At 39.6% G+C, this 25,730-nt stretch overlaps 7 non-coding genes across 7 annotated transcripts; 3 read left to right on the forward strand and 4 right to left on the reverse strand.

Annotated features, from left to right (window-relative positions):
* Positions 1–5,084: 5,084 nt before the first annotated feature.
* trnal-cag (transfer RNA leucine (anticodon CAG)) lies at positions 5,085–5,167 on the reverse strand. Its single transcript has one exon. It is a non-coding gene; the product is annotated as a tRNA-Leu (tRNA).
* Positions 5,168–8,813: 3,646 nt separating this feature from the next.
* trnaa-agc (transfer RNA alanine (anticodon AGC)) lies at positions 8,814–8,886 on the reverse strand. The gene has a single exon. It is a non-coding gene; the product is annotated as a tRNA-Ala (tRNA).
* Positions 8,887–12,585: 3,699 nt separating this feature from the next.
* On the forward strand, positions 12,586–12,658 carry trnaa-agc (transfer RNA alanine (anticodon AGC)). Its single transcript has one exon. It is a non-coding gene; the product is annotated as a tRNA-Ala (tRNA).
* Positions 12,659–18,051: 5,393 nt separating this feature from the next.
* trnal-uag (transfer RNA leucine (anticodon UAG)) lies at positions 18,052–18,134 on the reverse strand. The gene has a single exon. It is a non-coding gene; the product is annotated as a tRNA-Leu (tRNA).
* Positions 18,135–21,313: 3,179 nt separating this feature from the next.
* trnal-cag (transfer RNA leucine (anticodon CAG)) lies at positions 21,314–21,396 on the reverse strand. Its single transcript has one exon. It is a non-coding gene; the product is annotated as a tRNA-Leu (tRNA).
* Positions 21,397–22,259: 863 nt separating this feature from the next.
* Positions 22,260–22,332, forward strand: trnac-aca (transfer RNA cysteine (anticodon ACA)). Its single transcript has one exon. It is a non-coding gene; the product is annotated as a tRNA-Cys (tRNA).
* Positions 22,333–25,059: 2,727 nt separating this feature from the next.
* On the forward strand, positions 25,060–25,132 carry trnak-uuu (transfer RNA lysine (anticodon UUU)). The gene has a single exon. It is a non-coding gene; the product is annotated as a tRNA-Lys (tRNA).
* The last annotated feature ends 598 nt before the right edge of the window (positions 25,133–25,730 follow it).

Below are 25,730 nucleotides of genomic sequence, written 5' to 3' on the forward strand. Positions count from 1 at the left end.
GATGCAGATTGCAAAGAGTGGTGGATAGAGCAGCAAAAATCATCGGTGCTCCTTTGCCTACCCTCCAGGACTTATACACAACAAGGACCAGAAACCGGGCAGAAAAAATTATCACAGACTCTGCACACCCTGGACACGAACTCTTTAACCTCCTACCCTCTGGCAGGCGCTACAGAGCCCTGAACACTAAATCAAACAGACACTGTAACAGTTTCTTTCCAAATGCCATCAAACTCATTAATAACAAAAACTGAACTACTGTTTACTGTTGTTTACATGCCACACTGCACTTTATACATGCTGTATAATACCGTAACTGCATCTTACCTTACTCAACTATTTATCTTACACTATTTTTATATTTTCTGTACATATGCAAATTCTGCTGAACATGTAAAATTGTACATTGTCTACATAGTCTTGTCTGTATATTGTATTGTTGTAAATTGTAGAGAGCTAACAACAGCCGGAAACAAATTCCTTGTGTGTGTAAACATACTTGGCGAATAAAGCTGATTCTGATTCTGATTCTGATTAGGCTGCACATAAATATAGATTTAAACTGTCCTATATTTACTACAGTCTGTTTGCAACAGCTGGGCGTACAACTAGTTGGTGTGGAGAACATGTTACACATATAGTGTGCTATTATTTCAAGCTGATCAAGTACATGCTATTTCACTTAGAAATATCTCACAAAGTACAAATTCTTCAACTTTCTAAATAAACCATGTAGTATGGGACATTACCGCTTACCTAATGCAGTAAGAAACAACTCGCCCGAACAGGGACTTGAACCCTGGACCCTGATGCTCTACCGACTGAGCTATCCAGGCTCTGCAAGCTGCTTTAATCCTCACAAGGACGTGACATAAATTACAATCTTTAACATACGTTGTTTTGTAAAACTTCAATTAATATAAAAAGGTTTTATTGCCAAAAGTATTTCCTCATCTGCCTTCACATGCATATGAACTTGAGTGAAATCCCATTCTTAATCCAAAGGGTTTAATATGATGTCGGCCCACCCTTTGCAGCTATAACAGCTTCAACTCTTCTGAAAAGGCGTTCCACTTCTTAGTGCTACATACAGTACATCAGTTGTATTCCACACAGATCAGCATGCAATGAAACTTTCCAACGCAATATTAACTGTATTCATATTATTCAATCTTGTGGACGATTGAATAGCCTACAACAAGCACAAAAAGGGTTTGAGTTCTTAATAAATAATGCAGTCAGTTTAAAACCCAACAAGAAGGCTGTACCTAATACACTCATACCAGAGAAAAAACACACCCTAACACGCTAGTGCCATTACAGTGCTAAGAATGGTCCACCCAAAAAACATAATTTGGTCAGTTGGAGATCTCATATGGGGCTCCCTTTCGATTGATATATGATTTACAGCCTAGTGACAAAGTGTACAGTGCAGCAAATGGGTTAGAGTCAGTACATTTACTATACATAATAATGTGAAAAGATTCAGGAGTTCGTACAAATATTAGTTCGTGTGGGGCGGGAGTGGTGTCAACAGTGTCCAAGTTAGACAGAATGGTTTAGCAGTCTACGGCACTGTATTCAGTATGCAGTATTCGCTGAAGGGGTGGGTTCAAATCCCACTTCTGATAGCTCATGCTTTATACAAATTTACGTCTTTAACCCTCTACCATACATAATAATGTGAAAAGATTTAGCAGTTTGAGCAAATCTTAGTCGGTGTGGGCGAAAGTGGTATCAATGAAATCCCAGGTAGTCAGGATGACCGAGCGGTCTAAGGCGCTGCGTTCAGGTCGCGGTCTCCCCTGGAGGCGTGGGTTCGAATCCCACTTCTGACAGCTCATGCTTTATACAAATTACCTTATCTTTAACCCTCTACCATACATAATAATGTGAAAAGATACAAAAGTTCGTACAAATCTTAGTCCTAGTTAGTCTTAGTTTTTTATTATTTCAAATGCCATTCATAATTTATAATCACTGATTTATGAGATATCAGCAGTAGTAGATCATGTTTAACTGGTTTAATATTGTTTAAGCGCTGATTATCGGCTGTTTTTCGTGAGTATGTTGGGCGTTTTTCCATGCATTTTGACTGACTTTGAAATGCGCAATCTGGCAACCCTGGCTGAAGCGTTCATTCATATTTTGGAGCGATGTATGTTTGTATGCTAGAATATAAATAACATCTTTTACAAACTGCTGTCTATTTACATTGACATTTTCTCTTCTGTCTAAACCTCTTTGGAATTGGGTTTGTAAAGATAAGGGATACTGTGGATAATATATGTAAAGAGCTGAACTAACCGAGAGAAGCGCTAACGGTGTTGGAAGAGTCTAAAAGGGTTTGGAACATAGTCGTATCATCATAGCAGTACAACACAGTTTTGTCCGTAGCATCCGAAAATATCCAGAAGCTAATATACACAAAACGTTTATTTTAATAAACTTACCTTGTTGAAAAAAGTATGACCACAATTTCTAAACAAACACAGTATCCGCTGCTGCAGTCTCTACACAAACTATTCTGCACTGAAATCGCAAGGACACATTTTATGGATATTACGGTAATGCACTGAAAACGCGTCCTACAGTCATGCAAGCACATACAACAGTGTGTGAGTTTACACTAATCAACCATAACATTAAAACCACCTCCTTGTTTCTACACTCACTGTCTATTTTATCAGCTCCATTTACCATATAGAAGCACTTTGTAGTTCTACAATTATTGACATGAGCACCACAGAGCAGGTATTATTTAGGTGGTGGATGATTCTCAGCACTGCAGTGACATGGTAGATATAAAGATATAGACATACTTTATTTGTCATATACATAGTACAATGAAATTCTTTCTTTGCATATCCCAGCTTGTTTGGAAGCTGGGGTCAGAGTGCAGGGTCAGCCATCGTACGGCACCCCTGGAGCAGACAGGGTTAAGGGCCTTGCTCAAGGACCCAACAGTGGCTGCATAGCAGAGCCTGGATTTGAACCGCCAATTCTGGGTAATAGCCCAAAGCTCCACCCACTAGGCTACCACTGTGGTGGTGTGTTAGTGTGTGCTGTGCTGGTATAAGTGGATCAGACACAGCAGCGCTGCTGGAGTTTTTAAATACAGTGTCCACTCACTGTCCACTCTATTAGACACTCCTACCTAGTTGGTCCACCTTGTAGATGTAAATTCAGAAACGATCGCTCATCTATTGCTGCTGTTTGAGTTGGTCATCTTCTAGACCTTCATCAGTGGTCATAGGACGTTTCCCACAGGGCGCTGTTTGCTGGATGTTTTTGGTTGGTGGACTATTCTCAGTCCAGCAGTAACAGTGTTTAAAAACTCCAGAAGCGCTGCTGTGTGTGTCTTATTGCAGGGGAGACACACACACACACACACACACACACGCACACGCACACACACACACACACACACGCACACGCACACACACGCACACACGCACGCACGCACACACGCACACACACACGCACACACACACGCACACACACACACACGCGCACACACACACACACCATAGGGCAATTCAGTGTCTCCAATTAACCCCAGGAAACCCACGCAGACACTGGAAGAACATGCAAACTCCACACAGAAAGGACCCAGAGCGCTCCGCCTGGGGATTGAACCCAGGAACTTCTTGCTGTGAGGTGACAGTGCTATCCACCAAGCCACCATGCCTCCCCTTAAATCTGACTCTCCTGCATAAATTCGTAATAAAATCTTCTCTGTCTTACTTAGCCTTCTGCTTCCTTGTATAGAAATAGGCTAAATACAGGGGGTAGAAAGTCCTGCTGTCCACTACAAAGGACATTGAATAAAATTGCTGTACATTTTTAAATCTTTTGAAACAATTTGATTATTAGGAAAAGATTACAAGAAAGATCATGAGCTGCCACACACCCACAAATGTGACATTACTAAAAAGCCCAGGGTGTACTCTATAAAGTACAGTAGTACTCAAATGGATTGCATCAATGGTGCTTGTGTTAGAGATCTCAGACACATGTTCCCACAGGGGACAAAAATGAATTGCTCTGTCTCAGAAGGATATGTTAATTAAAGCTCATAATGTCACTCATTACAGTTTAATTTAGAAATACAAGATCTGATAACTGACCTTACAAATTTTGAAACAGATCTGTGATGGAAATGTTGTGTTTCAATAAACAATAAAAGTTATCAGGAGCAATTCCTTAGAAGGACTCCAAAGGGGTTACCAAAAGTACAGTTGTTATACATCAGGTGTGCCCAATACGTCGATCGCGATCTACCAGTTGTTCGCACAGTGCATACTGGTACATCGCCCCTCATTCTAACAGGTCAGCGTGATTTACATGAAATGTGGCCACTGTTTTTCTAATTTGCGGTTTGCCTCCACCTCCACCTAATTTATTACAGGTTAGAACATAACATTAAAAAAACCTCTCTGTTTCTAAACTCACTGTCCATTTTATCAGCTCCACACTATTTTGGCCCTTTCATAATGCAGCATCAACGCTCTGTAGTACATTACAATTTACAAAGGGTAAAGGAGAATTGTGGGCCATATTGACTAATCAGTGAAAATTAATGTTTCCTTGTATAATAAAACCATTATGCTTATTTAGCTTTAATTAGCTTTAATTATTAAATAGTTAATAAGATAGTGATGGTGAAACTAAAAACCTGTAATTACCATCACTAAGTGTTTTTACCATCACAACAAGATATGTGTTGGTAATGACATGTTGAGGTAATGACAGTTTTTACTTAGGAAAAAAGTAAACAGCTAGTATACAATGTACTTAACATACATTTAAATAATGTGAACATTTCAGTTGTAAAATACTGCTGTAACAATGTAAATAGACGCTGAATAAACATACTTTATGATCAGGATGAATACATGTTTAAATTTCTCACATTTTTAGAGATCAAAAACCTGGGTCCTGGCATCCATGCAGATGTTACTTTGACACGTACCACCTACTGTACCTCAGCATTGTTGCAGACCATGTACACCCAGTTCATGCAAACTGTATTCCCTGATGGCTGTGTCCTCTGAAGAAGTAAACTTGCATAAAGCATGAGATGTCAGAAGTGGGATTTGAACCCACGCCTCCAGGGGAGACTGCGACCTGAACGCAGCGCCTTAGACCGCTCGGCCATCCTGACATGCTTGTGAGGTCCTAATGCCAATTACCAACAACACCCTCACATGGCCAAAGATTTGTACAAAGTGCTGAGTCTTTTCACATTATTATGTATGTTAGTGGGTTAAAGACATAAATTTGTATAGAGCACTAGCAGTCAGAAGTGGGATTCAAACCCACACCTCATGGGACACTGTGACCTGAACTTAGCGTTTTAGACCTCATCCTGACTAGCTTGGGTACCATCGACACCACCATTTGTACGAACTGCTTAATCTTTTCACATTATTATGTATGGTAAATTTACTGACTGTAACCCATTTGCTGCACTGTACACTTTGTCACTAGGCTGTAAACCATATATCAATCGAAAGGGAGCCCCATATGAGATCTCCAACTGACCAATTAATGTTTTTTGAAAGGGTTCTTTTTGTGTTCTTGGTAGAACTATAATTCAAGGTTCTTTGCTAACTCAATTAGATTTTTATGGATTTTTTTTCTCTTGCCACATATAAATGCACATAACATTTTAATGACTGGAAAACAATCGTGCAATTGATACAGGAAAAAAGGAAAAAGGTGAAGGAAAGGAATCTGTTTGTAATCTACCTGCAAAATTCTCCTCCAGAGATGTTTTTCTTTGTGTGTAAACAGCAACAACCTTCACCTAAAACTTTTTATAATCGCCTTCAAGAGAGCCAGCACGGATCTTTACAGCCCAGTCGGTAGAGCAACAGACTTTTAATCTGAGGGTCCAGGGTTCAAGTCCCTGTTGGGGTGAGTTGTTTCTTACTGTGTTGGGTAAGCGGCATTGTCCCGTACTACATGGTTTGTTAAGAAAGTTAAAGAATTTATACTTGGTGAGATATTTCTAAGTGATCAGCTTGAAACAATCGCATAGTGAATGTGTTCTCCACACCAACTAAACTATAATTATGTGCAGCCTAAAAATGCACTGAGTTGTACATATTAATACCCACATATTCTATGTCGAATTACATGCTTTTTTAAATTGTTCAGTTCTTGCCTTACAAAGCTGTTTTGTTACTGCACTGCACTAAACAGTAGGTATATCCTGCACTATTTTGGCCCTTACATAATGAGTTCTTTCTGTGTCCTGACTGACCTCTTATTGATGACTGGTTCAGTATTATCTTAAAATGACAATCACAAAAAAACTGAATAGCTTAGTGTGCAGTGATAACCATTGTTATAGTTGTCATTGTAGCATACACTGTTGCTCAGTTACAGACTAAACCAACATAACACCAGCACAGTCTAGTTTAAACCAAAAGTAGATTTATCTCAGGTGCTTGTAAGTGCAGCATATTCTTTTATTTTATTTAATTTTCATCAAACATTTTATCTTGGACGGGGTTGTGGTGGGTCATTTTTTACTGGGCGGAGGGAAAGGATACAGTATATACACAATATTGAACATAAAATGATATTTATTATAAATACTTGTAGTGCTTGTGCCTGTGCTGACTTGATCATTTAGAAACTACACACCCAGAAGCAGCAGCCACCTCACTGGCCTATAGTATGTCATCTATATTTTATTGTTCAGTGTGTTGTACTCGTCGAGTACTTTATGCCAATTTGTAAAGACAGTAAATAAGTCTCTGTAGTTCTACCTAATGTTTAGTCATGTGATGTTCAAGTCCATGTAGACACAAGTACTACAATGAGCAATATATAAATATAAAAAGTCATTCATTTGCATGAATAGTTAAAAGCTAATGAATGGATTGTTGGATGGATAATTGCATTTAGATTCCCTCGATTTTACTTCATGGTAAAAACCCTACACAGACAGAAGAACAAAATAAATATTATGAAGACCATGTTTTTAACTACAGTGCATTACAAGTCTAAATGTTATTTACAAGTCCCTACTTAGCTCATGGGAAAATGTGCTTAAAGGTTTGCAATGCTTCTGCATTGGAGAATGCGAGCATCGATCCAGCTACCGCTCGCATGCTAAACGAGCACTCTACCATTCGAGCTAATTCCCCTTACGATGAACCCCCTTTAGCCTTTTGTAAATTGTAATGTACTATCAGAGCGTTGATGCTGCATTATAAAGTGAGGGTGCAACGTGTTTAAGCTCACATACTCTTTTCTGTATTATGCCTTGCTTTTAAACCATCACAGACTCCGTTTATCGCAGACTTTAGGACGAACTAAACCCAATCAAAACTGTCTTTGTACCACTGATAGACTGACTTAAGGGTTGATGCTGCATTTTAAAGGGAATGTCGTGAGTTTCAGCTTTTCATCTTTTACAAAACAGTTCACCAGATGAAAAATCATTAAAAAGTCACGTACCGCTACTTTAACAAAAAGTCGTTTTAGATAAAACTCCGAGACATTTCAAAATTGGAGAATTATAAGTTATTGTGTGTTTGTGTAGCCCAATTAAAATTTGGGGATTACTAATATTTTATGTTAATTTATAACTAGTAAATAAGTTGTTCTTATTTGTTCTGTAAATAATGTTCTGGTTGTTTTATGCTGTTTAAAGTAAAGTGTATGTAAATCCCTTGATTCATTTTTAAGCCAATCAGCATGAACTGTCACAGGTCGGGAAAAGAAGAAAAAAGTGGAGAAAATAGCGTGATGTGAAACGTGTCATGTAAGTGGGTAAAACACCTGTTTAGGATTTATCTCTGTTGATGCGTAAAGACAAACGGACAGTGAATCTTATATTAACATCTTGCAGTCGATTAGTGACATTGTTTATGCTGTATCAGCCGTGAACTTCGTCTCTTGAGTTTCGCGCATGGACATTGAAGGCAGTACGCTTCCTCAGCAGCTGTGATGATTACAGTGGATTAAAAGCATCGGATTAACTCTGATTGTTTCATCCAAGATCAAAAGGAAAAAGACTGGTGGATTTTTTCTGTTTCATCCATGTAAACAAAGAACGTGGACAGCTCCACCACAACCGACCAAATATACTTCATGATCTGTGTTGATTGGGACTATTAGGTTGGATCAGGCCTGCAATGCAATGGTAATTAAAAAATTTTTTAGTTAGTTATTTACCTAACTTAGGAGAGATTGATAATATTTTGAATATTACTGATGGTAATTTGAGTGAATCTGTATTATGACATTTTTGTAAAATATATTGGGGTTTGAAATGCATATTAAAGATTGTGTAAATGAGTAAATAGTTAATTTGCTTAAGTATTATTAACGTATACAAGTTTGGTATGTGAGTCAGGGATAACGTTAATACAGCTACTGTAAATGGTGTTAGTCGCAGGTTTTTTTGTGCAAGGTTAGTACCACATAAATATAGGGTAATTGAAGTAGTTTTTTCGGTTTAAATAAGAGTATAGCTTAAATATAAAATAACCGTAAGTACTGATAAGTAATGGCCCTTTTAAATCCTTACATTACCACAAAGAAAGAGATTTCTTAAACAAATAAAAGAAGTCAGGGAGCGCTTTCCAAATACAGCCAGGGGTGCTAGGGGGCGCTACATTTGTCAATTTAAACAAGTCAAAAAAGGCCTTTAAACCAAAGGATTTGAGTAAAAATAGAGCATAACTGTCACTGTAAAACTTACAGACTGACCTAATGTTTGATGCAGCGTTTCAGTGAGCAACGACTTTTATATTATGTGTTGCCTTTAAGTGATCATAATGTTTCGGCATTGGAGAATGTGGGCATCGATCCCACTACCTCTCGCATGCTAAGCGAGCGCTCTACCATTGGAGCTAATTCCCCTTACACAGAACCTTCCTTTATGATTTGTAAATTGTAATGTACTAACAGCAGTGGTGTATAAAGTACTGGAAGGCCATACTTGAGTAAAAGTACAAGTATCTTACCAGAAATTTACTTTGATAGAAGTAAAAGTCACCTTTTAGAATATTACTTAAGTAAAAGTCTAAAAGTATATGATGTTTAATGTACTTAAGTATCAAAAGTAATTTGATATTAAATGTACTTAAGTATTAAAAGTAGAAGTAAAAGTAAATGCTGTTAGTATAAATGGAAGCGGTCATTTTAAATATAAAGATTGTTCTTTTAAGCCTGTAAACCACCTTAACAATTAACCTGTTTTCTTCCTTTCATCTGAACATGATTTGTGCCAATTCATGATCATTTGTTGACATCACCTGTTTGAAATCATGACATTATTTAGTTGTTTTTTAACTTATTACTAGCCCTAAATGTTCCTGTTCCAACGTTTTTAGAATATGAGTCGATGTAAATGTAAGAAACACTGCATCTATTTTATTTGCATTTTCTATACTGTCCCATTTTTTTATTTGGGTAGTATATTTCAATAACAAAAAAATAATTTTGGCATAATTAATTTAAAGCAAAACTCAAGAGAGTTTAACAACGTGTGGCACTTTTATCCCTTTAATGATCTGTTCAACCATTATTTTAAATCAAAATATTTGAGTAAAATAAGCTGTATTTAAATCATCTTTTTTGGGCTGTATCTACTCACTGAATGGCATGTGTTAAACTAAAAAAATATTGGTATTCTTACTTTAAGAAAACACCATTTCTAACTTGAAGCCAACAGCTGAAAAATCATGAATAATAAGTTGGATAAGTTGAGTTCTTGTTGAGAGCATTAAAGGTTAAAGACGTGCTGCATGTTCCTCAGCACCATGAATCTCTCCTCCGCCGGTCTAATACAGAAGTTATCTGAGGAAATATTTGTCCGTAGGCGAGTTTTTAAAAATAATGGACGTGTCTTCATGAGTTTTGCAGTCAATGAATTCCAAACAAATGTAATGATTTATGAAACGTTTTATTTGTGGTTCGAATGTAATCGGTGAAAGTGGTAGGTAGATATCTGAACAATGTTAATGCTAATAATATGAAAAAAAAAACGCTGATGCTTCAGCTTTACTTTGTTAATCATTGTTAACTTACATCAGTGTGTTGGAGCTTCTGAAATCTCCATATTTGCGGGTCTTTGGGTGAACGACGCACATCTAGAAAACTCTGATAGCTTTTAGAGAACGTTTGCACATGCGCATTAATGTGTTTAACTCACAAGCGCAGATTTGTGCATCATTTAACTTTCATTTTGTAGTAACGAGTAACGAATTTACATACAGCGAATGTAACGGAGTAAAAGTACACAATTTCTTTAGAAGATGTAGTGGAGTAAAAGTGAAAGTTTTTATACTCCAGTAAAGTACAAGTACTTCAAAAAACTACTTAAGTACTGTAACGAAGTATTATTACTTTGTTACTATACACCACTGACTAACAGAGTGTTGATGCTGCATTATAAAGTGAGGGTGCAACGTGTTTAAGCTCACATACTCTTTTCTATATTACGCGTTGTTTTTAAACCATCACAGACTCAGTTCATTTAAAACGTTAATCTTAGCCTTTAGGACGAACAATGTGAGGTCTTTTTTGAAGTGCATTTTTTTTATTTTATTTTGTTGGACCTGTAGGGTTATTTTCTTGGTGTTTGTGGTGGTGGTGGTGGTGGGGTCTTTGTTCCCATTTTGGTTTATTTAGTAAATGATGTACTTTACATCCATTTCAATTAGGGCTGCACGATATTGGAAAAAACTGACATTGCGATTTTTTTTCTTCCCTGCGATATATATTGCGATATTTAAAAAATGCAGGAATTTTCACCACATTGCTAATAATATTAATAATGCATGTATCTTACTCTAAATAAGGGGCTCATCTGTGAAAAAGGGTGGTGCCTACAAGGGTTACAAAAGATTATGACCAGCTACATCTTTGTACTTGGTTGAAACTGAGCATTAAACTAAGAAAGCTTCAATATCTCTTCTCTCACAGAAAAATAAACATGGCTGACGGAGCGGACAAAGTTGTTTTCAAACGTAAATAAATAATTATTGATTTTAAACGAGTGTTTTTATTAGCAAGTATGGGCTTGTCAGCAAATGTAACCGTTTTCTGTACACGAATCGAGATGTTATATTGACATGTTAGCGCTAGGGTTGCCAACCGTCCCGTAAAATACGGAATCGTTCCGTATTTGAAAACTGAATGTCGCGTTCCGTATTGAACTGATACGGGATGCGCTTTGTTCCGTATTTTTATCAATGGGAGAGAAATGCTGCAGATTAGACTGTTCAATACTAGAGCTGGGCGGTTCCTGAATCAACCGTGTTAATGATTCGAATCTTTGTACTGAATCAGGAATCACGAGTCCGAAATCTCAATGAACCCGGATCTTATGAGTCCTCTGACTGGCTGCTGCTCAGTACACAAGGCGGGTGTGAGCCGTCATTGAAAATGAGAACGGTGTGAATTTTGGTTTTGTGTCAAGCAGCAAAAAAGTTGTAGCATGACGTATTTGATATCATTTGCATTAAGAAACATCGCACGTCCTGCGATGTGACTATCGCGCATGCACACATCGCGATGACGATGCTGAAACGAAATATCGTGCAGCCCTAATTTCATTAATGTGAACATTTCCATTTTTGTCGTAAAATACTGCTGTAACAATGTAAATGGACGCTGAATAAACATACTTAAATGGATATTTAAGTATTTAAGTACATATTTAAATGGATGTAAAGTACATCAAATAAACCAAACCTACCTCACCTTGACACGTACCACCTACCTCAGCATTGTTGCAGACCATGTTCACCCTTTGATGAAAACTGTATTCCCTGATGGCTGTGTCCTCTAAAGAAGTAGATTTATTTAAATCATGAGCTGTCAGAAGTGGGATTCGAACCCATAAACTGCTTAATCTTTAAACATTATCATGTATTGTAAATGTACTGACTGTAACCCATTTGCTGCACTGTACACTTTGTCACTAGGCTGTAAACCAAAAATCAATAGAAAGGGAGCCCCATATGAGATCTCCAACTGACCAAATAATGTTTTTGGGTGGACCATTCTTAGCACTGTAACAGCACTAGCATGTTAGGGTGTGTTTTCTCTAGTCTGAGTGTATTAGGTACAGCCTTCTTGTTGGGTTTTTAACTGACTGGATTATTTATTAAGAGTAATAATTATTCATTAAGATCTCAAACCCTGTTTGTGCTCGTTGTAGGCTATTCAATTGTCCACTAGATGATAATATGAATACAGTTAGAAAGTAAAACGATGTCTGTTTCGAGCAAAGTTTCATCGCATGCTGACCTGTGTGGAATACAACTGATGTATGTAGCACTAAGAAGTGTTTCTTAAGGGTTCTTTTAGGTGTTCTTGGTAGAACTGTTTCTACTTGAAGAACCATTTAGGATAATTTAAGGTTCTTTGCTAACTCAATTTGATTTTTATAAATTTTTTTTATTTTGCCACATATAAATGCACATAACATTTTAATGAAAAGCAACGCATAATATAGAAAAGAGTACGTGAGCTTAAACATGTTGCACCCTCACTTTATAATGCAGCATTAACACTCTGTTAGTACATTACAATTTACAAAGTTTTGTGTAAGGGGAATTAGCTCAAATGGTAGAGTGCTCGCTTAGCATGCGAGAGGTAGTGGGATCGATGCCCACATTCTCCAGTGCACAAACATTATGATCATTTTGCAATCTGAAAAGATGAAATTACGGTAAAATTCGTTGCAGCATTAACCATAAGGCTAGTCTGTCCGTGTTACAATGTCAGTAACGCCCTATTTACGCTCAAACAGTTTTGTTTACATACCTTTTTTGTTTTGTTTTGACAGAAACGCATGAACTTATAATTTTTTATAATGTTTTATTATTTGATACTGTTACAATTGATACATTATAAAGTATTGTACATATTTAAGTTCGGTGGCATAATTGGCTTGCTTTTAAAAACGACCACAGTGCGCCATCTACAGGCCATTCTTGGTACGTCTTGTTAAACCGTAGCCAATGTAAAACTGGTGCCCACACTTCTGTGGCTTGGGATCTACTATTTCAGTCAACAGGTCATCGGGATCTACTTTTTAAAAAGGTTGGCCTGATCATTTTTCAAGAATGCTTTAAAGCTTTTTTAAATGCGCTTCATTTGCCTGTATTGATATTCAGCATTACAGGGCAAGCGTGGGTCCAGTGTCACAAACACTGGGCTCGAGACAAAAATACACCCTAGACAGGGCGCGTCAAACCATCGCAAAGCATCACACACTAATTTATCCACTCACTCACACATACAGGTGCAATTTAGAGCAGCAATTACACCTACTGGCACGTTTTCATACCCGGAGGAAAGTCACGCATACATGGTGAGTATACACCGATCAGCCATAACATTAAAACCACCTCCTTGTTTCTACACTCACTGTCCATTTTATCAGCTCCACCATATAGAAGCACTTTGTAGTTCTACAATTACTGACTGTAATCCATCTGTTTCTCAACATGCTTTTTTATCCCCCTTTTATGCTGTTCTTCAATGGTCAGGACTCTCCTGTGTTGTGCTGGTATGAGTGGATAAGACATAGCAGCGCTGCAGGTTTTTAAACACCTCACTGTCACTGCTGGACTGAGAATAGTCCACCAACCAAAAACATCCAGCCAACAGCGCCCTGTGGGAAGTGTCCAATGACCACTGATGAAGGTCTAAAAGATGACCAACTCAAACAGCAGCAATAGATGAGCGATCGTTTCTGACTGTCTCTACAAGGTGGACCAACTAGGTAGGAGTGTCTAATAGAGTGGACAGTGAGTGGACACGGTATTTAAAAACTCCAGCAGCGCTGCTGTGTCTGATCCACTCATACCAGCACAACACACACTAACACACCAACACCATGTCAGTGTCACTGCAGTGCTGAGAATGATCCACCACCTAGATAATACCTGCTCTGTGGTGGTCATGTCAATAATTGTAGAACTACAAAGTGCTTCTATATGGTGAGTGGAGCTGATAAAATAGACAGTGAGTGTAGAAACAAGGAGGTGGTTTTAATGTTATGGTTGATTAGTGTAAACTCACACACTGCTGTATGTGCTTGCATGACTGTAGGACGCGTTTTCAGTGCATTACCGTAATATCCATAAAATGTGTCCTTGAGATTTCAGTGCAGAAAAGTTTGTGTAGAGACTGCAGCAGCGGATACTGTGTTTGTTTAGATTTTGAGGTCATACTTTATTAACAAGGTAAGTTTATTTTTTAAAGAAAACTTTGTGTATATTAGCTTCTGGATATTTTCGGATGCTACGGACAAAACTGTGTTGTACTGCTATGATGATACGACTATGTTCCAAACCCTTTTAGACTCTTCCACCACCGTTAGCGCTTCTCTCAGTTAGTTCAGCTCATTAAATATATTATCCACAGTATCCCTTATCTTTACAAACCCAATTCCAAAAATGTTTAGACAGAAGAGAAAATGTCAATGTAAACAGACAGCAGTTTGTAAAAGATGTTATTTATATTCTAGCATACAAACATACATCGCTCCAAAATATGAATGAACCTCCAGGGGAGACTGCGACCTGAACGCAGCGCCTTAGACCACTCGACCATCCTGACTAGCTGGGGTACCGTTGATACCACCCTCGCCCCACATGGTCTAAGATTTGCACAAACTGCTTAATCTTTTCACATTGTTATGTATCGTAGAGGGTTAAAGACATAAATTTGTGTAAAGCATGAGCTGTCACAATGCCTTAGACTGCTAAAACCATTCTGTCTAGCTTGGACACTGTTGACGCCACTCCCACCCCACACAGACTAATATTTGTACGAACTGCTTAATCTTTTCACAAATTATTATTTCATAAATTATTATGTTTGGTAAATGTACTGACTGTAACCCATTTGCTGCACTGTACACTGTCACTATAGGCTGTAAACTATATATCAATCGAAAGGGAGCCCCATATGAGCACTCCAACTGATCAAATAATGTTTTTTGGGTGGACCATTGTTAGCATTGTAACGGCACTAGCATGTTAGGGTGTGTTTTCTCTGGTATGAGTGTATTAGGTACAGCCTTCTTGTTGGGTTTTTAACTGACTGGATTATTTATTAAGAACTCAAACCCTGTTTGTGCTCATTGTAGGCTATTAAATCGTCCACTAGATAGCATAATATGAACACAGAAAGTAAAATGATGTCCATTACTAATAAATAAATAAATGTCTGTTATTAATAAAGCTACTTTGAATCTTGAATCTACTATCAAAGTTTCATCGCATGCTGACCTCTGTGGAATACAACTGATGTATGTAGTACTAAGAAGTGTTTCTTAAGGGTTTTTTGGTGACTTTTATTTTTGGCCAGGCAGTGTATGTTAAAGTTTGTAATTCAAGTCACATCCTTGTGGACACATCCTTGTGAGGATTGATGTGTCTTGCAGAGCCTGGATAGCTCAGTGCGTCAGACTTTTAATTTGAGGGTCCAGTGTTCAAGTTGTTTGGGAGAGTTGGTTCTTACTGCATTAGGTAAGCGGTAATGTCCTGTACTACATGGTTTGTTTAGAATGATGAAGAATTTGTACTTTGTGAGTTGTTTGTAAGTGAGCATGTACTTGATAAGCTTGAAATAATAGCACACTATGTGTAACATGTTCTCCACACCAACTAGTTGTACGCCCAGCTGTTTCAAACAGACTGTAGTAAATAGAGGACCGTTTAAATCTATAATCTCTCATCCAGAGCGACTTACAGAAGTGCTTCCATAGTAAACATTTCATTTCTCAAGTTTTAGTAAACAACAGTCGAAGAAAACAAATCTGCTGAAACCTGTTAGAACCAAAGTGTTTTTTTTTTTGTTTTTTTTTTGGAAATGGAAAAACATTTTTTGTAAATAAGTACAAGTCAGCTTAAGTGCTTAGTAAAAAGGTGAGTTTTTAATCGTTTTTTAAAGACAGCAAGAGACTCAGATGTTCGGACGGACAGAGGAAGTTCATTCCACCACTTGGGTGCTAGAACAGAGAAGAGCCTTGATGCTTGTCTTCCTTTAGTCCTGGGTGGAGGATCAAGTAGGGCAAGACTAGTGATTCGGAGGTTGCGTGGTACAGAGCGGGGGTTTGATTAGACCGTGAAGGTAGCTTGGGGCTGGTCCATTTTTGGCTTTGTAGGCGAGCATCAGTGTTTTAAACTGAATGCGTTCAGCTACAGGAAGCCAGTGAAGAGAACGCAGCAGTGGGGTGATGTGGCAGTGTTTGGGCTGGTTAAAAAACAGACGGGCAGCTGCATTTTGAATGAGCTGCAAGGGTTTAATAGTGGACATGGGAGCTCCTGCCAGGAGGGAGTTGCAGTAGTCCAACCGTGAGATTACAAGTGATTGGACCAGAATCTGGGTAGCTTCCCTGGAGAGAAATGGCCGAATCTTCCTGATGTTGTACAGGAGGAACCGGCACGATCTTGTCATGTTGGCTATATGAGGAGAGAAGGTCAGCTGGTTATCCAGGAGAGCACCAAGACTTCTTACCTTATCAGATGGTCTGATCTGGGAGTCATCAAGAGAAATGACTAGGTCCTGGGTTGGAGACTGATCTCCGGGAATGAGCAACATCTCTGTCTTGCTGGGATTGAGTTTTAGATGATGAGCTGACATCCATTGTGAGATATCTCGCAGACATGCTGAGATGCAAGCTGAGACTTGTGTGTCTGAAGGAGGAAATGACAGAATGAGCTGAGTGTCATCTGCATAGGAGTGGTAGGAGAAGCCATGGGAGGCTATGACCTTACCCAGAGAGCGGGTGTAGATAGAGAAAAGAAGTGGGCCAAGAACAGAGCCCTGAGGAACACCGGTTGAGAGAGTGCATGGGGGAGATATGGATCCCCTCCATGACACTTGGTAGGAGCGCCCTTCAAGGTAGGAGGTCATCCATTGCCATGCTGAACCTGTTACTCCAAGGTTGGAGAGAGTGGACAAGAGGATGCCGTGATTCACTGTGTCGAAGGTTGCGGAGAGGTCAAGAAGAATGAGGACCGATGACAGTTTGGCTGCTGTGGCTGCATGAAGCTTCTCAGTAACAGCTACAAGTGCTGTTTCCGTAGAATGTGCTGCCCTGAAGCCAGACTGGTACGGATCGTGGAGGTCATTCTGAGTAAGAAAGGAAGATAGTTGGTTATAGACAGCACGTTCAAGAATTTTGGATAGAAAAGAGAGGAGTGAGACAGGTCTGTAGTTGTTAATGTCTGTAGTGTCTAGTGTAGGTTTCTTAAGAAGGGGAATGACCTGAGCCTTCTTAAAAGCAGTAGGGACGACACCTGATGTCAGGGAGTTGTTGATGATGGGTGTGATGAAGGGGATTAGGTCCTGTGAGATGTCTTTGAGGATGGTGGATGGTATAGGGTCGAGTGTGCCATGTAGTGGGATTGCTGGATGAGAGGAGCTGTGCAACCTCATCCATGGTGAGTGGGGTGAAGCTGGTGAGTGTGTTGGTGGGTTGAGGGTCAGTTGAAAGTGGGTCAGTCGGAGAGAAGGATTGATTGATTTTGTCAATCTTGTCCTGAAAGAATGTTGCAAAGTCAGTAGCAGTAAGAGAAGCAGATGGGGGAGGAGGAAGAGGGTTCAGAAGAGAGGAAAAGATAGCATGAAGCTTACGTGGGTCAGCAGCAGATTGTTCAAGCTTGGCTTTGTAAAAAGATGTTTTTGATGCAGTCACATCGGATGAGAACCTGGACAGCAGATCGTGGTAGGAGTGGAGATCAACACCAAGCTTAGATTTTCTCCACTTTCTCTCAGCTGCCCTTAATTCTCTTCTGTTGCTGCGCAATGCATCTGAAAGCCAAGGAGCAGGGTGAGAAGGTTTTCCTCGTTTAAGGGTAAAAGGACAGAGCTGATCGAGGACAATATTAAACCAGTTAAACATGGCCTACTACTGCTGATATCTCACAAATCAGTGATTATAAATTATTAATGGCATTTGAAATAATAAAAAACTAAGACTAAGATTTGTACTATCTTTTCACATTATTATGTATGGTAGAGGATTAAAGATGTAAATTTGTACAAAGCATGAGATGTCAGAAGTGGGATTCGAACCCACGCCTCCAGGGGAGACTGCGACCTAAACGCAGCGCCTTAGACCGCTCGGCCATCCTGACTAGCTAGAGTACCACAGATACCATCCTCGCCTCACAAGGAATAATATTTGTACAAATTCCTGAATCTTTTCACATTATTATGTATGGTAAATTTACTGACTGTAACCCATTTGCTGCACTGTACACTTTGTCACTACGCTGTAAACCATATATCAATAGAAAGGGAGCCCCATATGAGCACTCCAACTGACCAAATAATGTTTTTTGGGTGGACCATTGTTAGCACTGTAACGGCACTAGCGTGTTAGGGTGTGTTTTCTCTGGTATGAGTGTATTAGGTCCAGTTTTCTTGTTGGGTTTTTAACTGACTGGATTATTTATTAAGATTATTTATTATTTTTTAAGAGCTCAAACCCTGTTGTGCACCACCCTTAGGCCAGACTTGGTTTTCTGGTCCCCTTCATTGAAGTCTGTATACATCACAGAGCTCACAGTTCCATGGGAGAATTGAACAAAAGAGGCCTATGAGTGCAAGAAACTGCGCTACACAGAACTGGCAGCAGATGCTCAGCAACGAGGATGGAACGCGAAAGTCTATCCAGTTGAAGTGGGATGCAGATATTTTGTGGCTTCTTCCACCATCAGGCTGCTGAAAGAACTTGGCATCCATGGACAGGCTCTACGACAAATAATTAGATCAGTCTCTGAAGCGGCCGAAAGAAGCAGCCAGTGGATATGGATCAAGCGGAAGGACCATTGCTGGGCTCAAAGAGCATCGACAGGACCCGCTCACTAATTCCCCCCACACCCCATCCCATTAGAGAACCCAGGTCACAACCCTCCAGGAGGAGGATGAAGAAGGTATACGATTAGTGCTAGGCTTGACTCGGGGAAGAGGACACCCCCTGCCTTGCATAGTCCAGTGGGCTGTGCCACTTAAATAACCAGGCAATTCTCATGATTGGGCATGGGACACAAGCTCAGGTTTGATCATCCTGTAGCTGTATCGAACCCACGCCTCCAGGGGAGACTGCGACCTGAACGCAGCGCCTTAGACCGCTCGGCCATCCTGACTAGCTGAGTCATCCTCAACACCACCCCCACCCCACACGGACTAATATTTTTATATACTCAGAATGTGGCTCCGCCCATCCCGCCACTCACCAACCCAACTACTGGAGGACCAACACTGGTTCTTAACCACCACCAGGTGAGAACCACCCTGAGGAAAGTCAATGCAAGCAAAGCAGCAGATCCAGATGGAGTTCCCGGCCGGGTGCTGAAAGCATGTGCCGACCAGCTTACAGAGGTGTTTACCAGCATATTCAACCTCTCACTCCAACAAGCTGCTGTCCCAACGTGTCTTAAATCCTCCACCATCGTTCCAGTACCCAAGAAATCAGCTTCATCATGCCTGAATGACTATCGTCCAGTGGCTCTAACACAACACCCATAGTCATGAAATGCTTCAAGAAGCTGGTGCTTTCACACATCAGAACAGTCATCCCATCTGGCCTGGACATGTATCAGTTTGCCTACCGACCAAATCGCTCAACAGAGGACGCCATAACAACAGCACTCAACACCGCGCTGACACATTTGGAGGAACTTGACAGTGATGTGAGGATTTTATTTGTGAACTTCAGCTCCGCATTTAACACGATCATCCCCAATAAACTGGTCAGCAAACTGGTGAACCTGGGCCTGAATTCCTCAATGTGCACCTGGATTATGGATTTTCTCACTGGACGTCCACAAAAGGTCAAAATTGGCAACCACACCTCCTCCACCCTCATCCTAAACACAGGAACGCCGCAGGGTTGTGTGATAAGCCCTATGCTTTTCACACTTTTTACACAGGACTGTACCACCATTCACAATTCCAACAGAATAATTAAAATTTCAGATGACACAACTATAGTTGGACTGATCTCCAACAATCAGGAAATGGCCTACAGGCAGGAGGTAGCTCACTTGTCTGATTGGTGTACATTAAACAACCTGGCTCTTAACACCTCTAAGACAAAGGAGATCGTCATTGACTTTTGAAGAACAAAGGAGATAAACCACCTCCCCCTGCACATCCATGGAAACAAGGTGGAGATGGTGAAAAGCCTGAAATTCCTCAGAGTCTACGTGTCTGACCAGCTGACGTGGACCGTTAACACCTCACACCTGATTAAGAAGGCTCAACAAAGACTCTTCTTTCTCAGGAAGCTGAAAAAGGCCAAACTACGGCAGAACCTACTAGTGAACTTTTACAAGAGCACAATAGAAAGTATTCTGACCAGCAATTTCACAGAGTGGTATTCAAGCTGCACTGCCGCCGAGTGTAAGGATCTGCATCGCGTAGTGAAAACAGCTCAATGGATTTGTATTGTTCTTTCTTTTTTTTGTGATTACTACTACTGTCTTTCTTCTACTGCTGCTACTCTATTGGAGAGATGCCACTCGAAATTGCATTGTACTTGTGTATAGTGACAATAAAGATTCTATTCTATTCTTCTATTCTATGCTGCATTATAAAACGAGGGTGCAACGTCTTTGAGCTCACATACTCTTTTCTATATTATGCATTGTTTTTGAACCATCACAGACTCAGTTTATTTAAAACGTTGATCTTAGCCTTTAGGACGAACAATGTGAAGTCTTTTATAAAGTGCATTTTTTCTTTAATTTTGTTGGACCTGTAGGAGATTGTCCTGTTCTTGTTGCAGCTCTGCTGGAGGGTTATTTTCTTGGTGTTTGTGGTGGTGGTGGTGGTGGGGTCTTTGGTTTATTTAGTATATGATGTACTTTACATCCATTTAAATAATGTGAACATTTCCATTTTTGTCGTAAAATACTGCTGTAACAATGTAAATGGACGCTAAATAAACATACTTAAATGGATATTTAAGTATTTAATTACATATTGAAATGGATGTAAAGTACATCATATACTAAATAAACCAAAATGGGAACAAAGACCCCACCACCACCACCACCACCACAAACACCAAAAAAATAACCCTCCAGCAGAGCTGCAACAATAAACAGAGCAAGATCAGGATGAATACATGATTCAGTTTCTCACATTTTCAGTGATCAAAAGCCTGGGTCCTGGCATCCATGTGGATGTTACTTTGACACGTAGCACCTACCTCAGCATTATTGCAGACCATGTTCACCCTTTGATGAAAACTGTATTCCCTGATGGCTGTGTCCTCTAAAGAAGTAGATTTGTATAAATCATGAGCTGTCAGAAGTGGGATTCGAACCCACGCCTCCAGGGGAGACTGCGACCTGAACACAGCGCCTTAGACCACTCGGCCATCCTGACCTGAACGCACATTATGAAAGACAATTTTCCTCAACACCCCCACATGGCCACAGATTTGTACGAACTGCTGAATCTTTTTACATTATTATGTACAGTATGTTAGAGGGTTAAAGACATAAGTTTGTATAAAGCACTAGCAGTCAGAAGTTCAAACCCACGCCTCAATGAGAGACTGTGATCTGAACGCAGCTCGTTAGACCGCATCCTGACTAGCTTGGGTACCATCGACACCACCCTCGCCCCACACGGACTAATATTTGTATTAACTTTTTACATTATTATGTACAGTAAATGTACTGACTGTAACCCATTTGCTGCACTGTACACTTTGTCACTAGGCTGTAAATCATATATCAATAGAAAGGGAGCCCCATATGAGCACTCCAACTGACCAAATAATGTTTTTTGGATGGACCATTGTTAGCACTGTAACGGCACTTGCATGTTAGGGTGTGTTTTCTCTGGTATGAGTGTATTAGGTACAGCCTTCTTGTTGGGTTTTTAACTGACTGGATTATTTATTAAGATTATTTATTATTTTTTAAGAACTCAAACCCTGTTGTGCTCGTTGTTTGCCTATTAGTTCCTCGTTGCTGTAGCTCAAGCAGCTTGTTCTGTTGAAACTGTGAGACTGTGAAACTGTGAAACTGTGATAGTCTATCAGGGAGCAGTGGCTGAGCATTGGGAAGCCATGCTCATATAGTGGTTAGTACTCTGCGTTGTGGCCGTAGCAACCCCGGTTCGAATCCAAATCACGGCACTGTCTTTTTGTATGCCGTGCTTCAAAGGTTTCTATTCTCTCCTCGGGCAAGAGACCGAAATGAGGCTGGAGCTTCAGGAAAGTCAGAACCATAGTCAAAAAGGGGCCAGTGGCGCAATGGATAACGTGTCTGACTACAGATCAGAAGATTCTAGGTTCGACTCCTGGCTGGCTTGGTTACCTTATGCCTTTTTTTTTGTCTCTCTAACTCCTTGTGTATGGAGCACCAACAATGCATCCAACAATGGAGGTCTTGTCAAAGTGAAAAAGACTTGTCAGAGCGGAAAGAAGTGGCTGATGCTGTTGGAACTATGACTGCAGTCTATCAGCCGACATGAGCCACCAGTGGCAGACTGCTGGGAAGCCGTGATCATATAGTGGTTAGTACTCTGCGTTGTGGCTGCAGCAATCCAGGTTCGAATCCAGGTCACGGCACTGTCTTTTCGTATGCCGTGCTACGTAGTGGGTTAATGACATAAATTTGCATCAAGTACGTGCAGTCACAAGTGGGATTCAAACCCACATCTCCAGGGGAGACAGCTACCTGAACGCAGCGCCTTAGACCACTCAGCCATCCTGACTAGCCAAGAAATGATTAATACCACTCTCACCCCACACGGATTGAGATTTGTACTAACTCCTTAATCTGTAACCTATTTGCTGCACTGTGCACTTTGTCACTAGGCTGTAAATCATATATCAATAGAAAGGGAGCCCCATATGAGCACTCCAACTGACCAAATAATGTTTTTGGGTGGACCATTGTTAGCACTGTAACGGCACTAGCGTGTTAGGGTGTGTTTTCTCTGGTATGAGTGTATTAGGTACAGCCTTCTTGTTGGCTTTTTAACTGACTGGATTATTTGTTACGAACTCAAACCCAGTTTGTGCTTGTTGTAGGCTATTCAATCGTCCACAAGATTGAATAATATAAATACAGTTAATATTGTATTATATAATAGAATGACTATAAAGCTGAGTCTGAGCTTAAACACTTGCACCCTGACTTTATAATGCAGCATCAATGCTCTGTTAGTACATTAGTAAAGGTGGGGTTTTCATAAGGGAAATTAACTCAAATTGTAGAGCGCTCGCTTAGCATGCGAGAGGTAGTGGGATCGATGCCCGCATTCTCCAGTGCAGAAACATTATGATCATTTGGCAGCAACTCGGAATCTGAAATTATAAAATTAAGGCGAAATTCGTTGCAGCATTAATCTTTAGGCCAGTCTGTCAGTGTTACAATGTCATTAACGCCCTATTTACTCTTAAACAGTTTTATTTACATACCTTTTTTGTTTTGTTTTGACAGAAACGCATGAACTTATAATGCTACAATATTAAAATGCACAAGTTTTATTTCTTAGTTTGATCGCTGCTATTGATATAACTGAAATGATATTATTGTTATCTTTTTTATTTACTTTTCGAATTAAAAAAAAAAAAAAGACTCACAGTGATCATTACCAGGATAAAACAGGCAGTGAATGAATGAATGTATTCCATAATAAGAAACAATAAGAACATCCATCATACCACCAGGTGGTGGAAGTGTGATTGTGTGGGGATGCTTTGACATTTGGGTGACTTCATGGGAGTCTTAATCGATTGAACCAGGAATAATGAACCACTGCCCTGATTCTCAGTGCTGAGAATCATCCACTATCTAAATAATACCTGCTCTGTGGTGGTCCTGTGGGGGTCCTGACCATTGAAGAACAGAGTGAGCAGTCTAGAGTCAGTAATTGTAGAACTACAAAGTGCTTCTATATGGTAAGTGGAGCTGATAAAATAGACAGTGAGTGTAGAAACAAGAAGGTGGTTTTAATGTTATGGCTGATTAGTGTAAACTCACACACTGCTGTATGTGCTTGCATGACTGTAGGACGAGTTTTCAGTGCATTACCGTAATATCCATAAAATGTGTCCTTGCAATTTCAGTGCAGAAAAGTTTGTGTAGAGACTGCAGCAGCGGATACTGTGTTTGTTTAGAAATTGTGGTCATACTTTTTTCAACAAGGTAAGTTTATTAAAATAAACGTTTTTTGTATATTAGCTTCTGGATATTTTCGGATGCTACGGACAAAACTGTGTTGTACTGCTATGATGATACGACTATGTTCCAAACCCTTTTAGACTCTTCCACCACCGTTAGCGCTTCTCTCAGTTAGTTCAGCTCATTAAATATATTATCTACTGTATCGCTTACTTTTACAAACCCAATTTCAAGGTTTAGACAGAAGAGAAAATGTCAATGTAAATAAACAGCAGTTTGTAAAAGATGTTATTTATATTCTAGCATACAAACATACATCGCTCCAAAATATGAATGAACGCTTCAGCCAGGGTTGCCAGATTGCGCATTTCAAAGTTCCCCAAAATGCATGGAAAACCGCCCAACCTACTCACGAAAAACAGCCGATAATCAGAGTTTAAACAATATTAAACCAGTTAAACATGACCTACTACTGCTGATATCTCACAAATCAGTGATTATAAATAATGAATGGCATTTGCAATAATAAAAAACTAAGACTAAGAAGTCTTAAGAAGTGTTTCTTTAGGGTTTTTTGTGTTCTTGCTAGAACTGTTTCTACTTAAAGAACTCTTTAATATAATTCAAGGTTCTTTGCTAACTCAATCGTGCAGTTGATACAGGAAAAAAGGAAAAAGGTGAAAGAAAGGAATCTGTTTGTAATCTACCTGCAAAATTCTCCTCCAGAGATGTTTTTCTTTGTGTGTGTAAGCAGCAACATCCTTCACCTAAAACTTTATATAATCGCCTTCAAGAGAGCCGAAACAGAAATAAAAACATTTTATATTAATTGAGGTTTTAAAGGACAAAATATGTTAAAGTTTGTAATTTAAGTCACAACCTTGTGAAGATTAAAACAAGTTGCAGAGCCCGGATAGCTCAGTCGGTAGAGCATCAGATTTTTAATCTGAGGGTCCAGGGTTCAAGTCCCTGTTTGGGCGAGTTGTTTCTTACTGCATTAGGTAAGCCGTAATGTCCCGTACTACGTGGTTTATTTAGAATGATGAAGAATTTGTACTTTGTGAGATGTTTCTGAGTAAAATAGCATGTACTTGATAAGCTTGAAGTAATAGCACACTGTATGTGTAACATGTTCTCCACACCAACTAGTTGTTTTAAACAGACTGTAGTAAATAGAGGACCGTTTAAATCTATATTTATGTGCAGCCTAATAATGCACTGAGTTTTAGATATTAATACCCACATATTTTATGTTGAATTACATGCATCATAATTTCAGTTCTTGCTTCACAGAGCTGCTTTGTTATTGCACTGCACTAAACAGTTGGTATATCCTGCACTATTTTGGCCCTTACATAATGCAGCATCAACCCTTAAGTCAGTCTGTCAGTGGTACAAAGTTACGATTTGGTTCAGTTCGTCCTAAAGGCTGCGATAAACGTGAGTACGTGAGCTTAAACACGTTGAACCCCCACTTTATAATGCAGCATCAATGATCTGTTAGTACATTACAATTTACAAAGGGTAAAGGAGAGCTCTTTAAAAGGGGAATTAGCTCAAATGGTAGAGTGCTCGCTT

Source organism: Trichomycterus rosablanca, chromosome 10, assembly GCF_030014385.1.
Source record: "Trichomycterus rosablanca isolate fTriRos1 chromosome 10, fTriRos1.hap1, whole genome shotgun sequence".
NCBI lineage: Eukaryota > Metazoa > Chordata > Actinopteri > Siluriformes > Trichomycteridae > Trichomycterus > Trichomycterus rosablanca.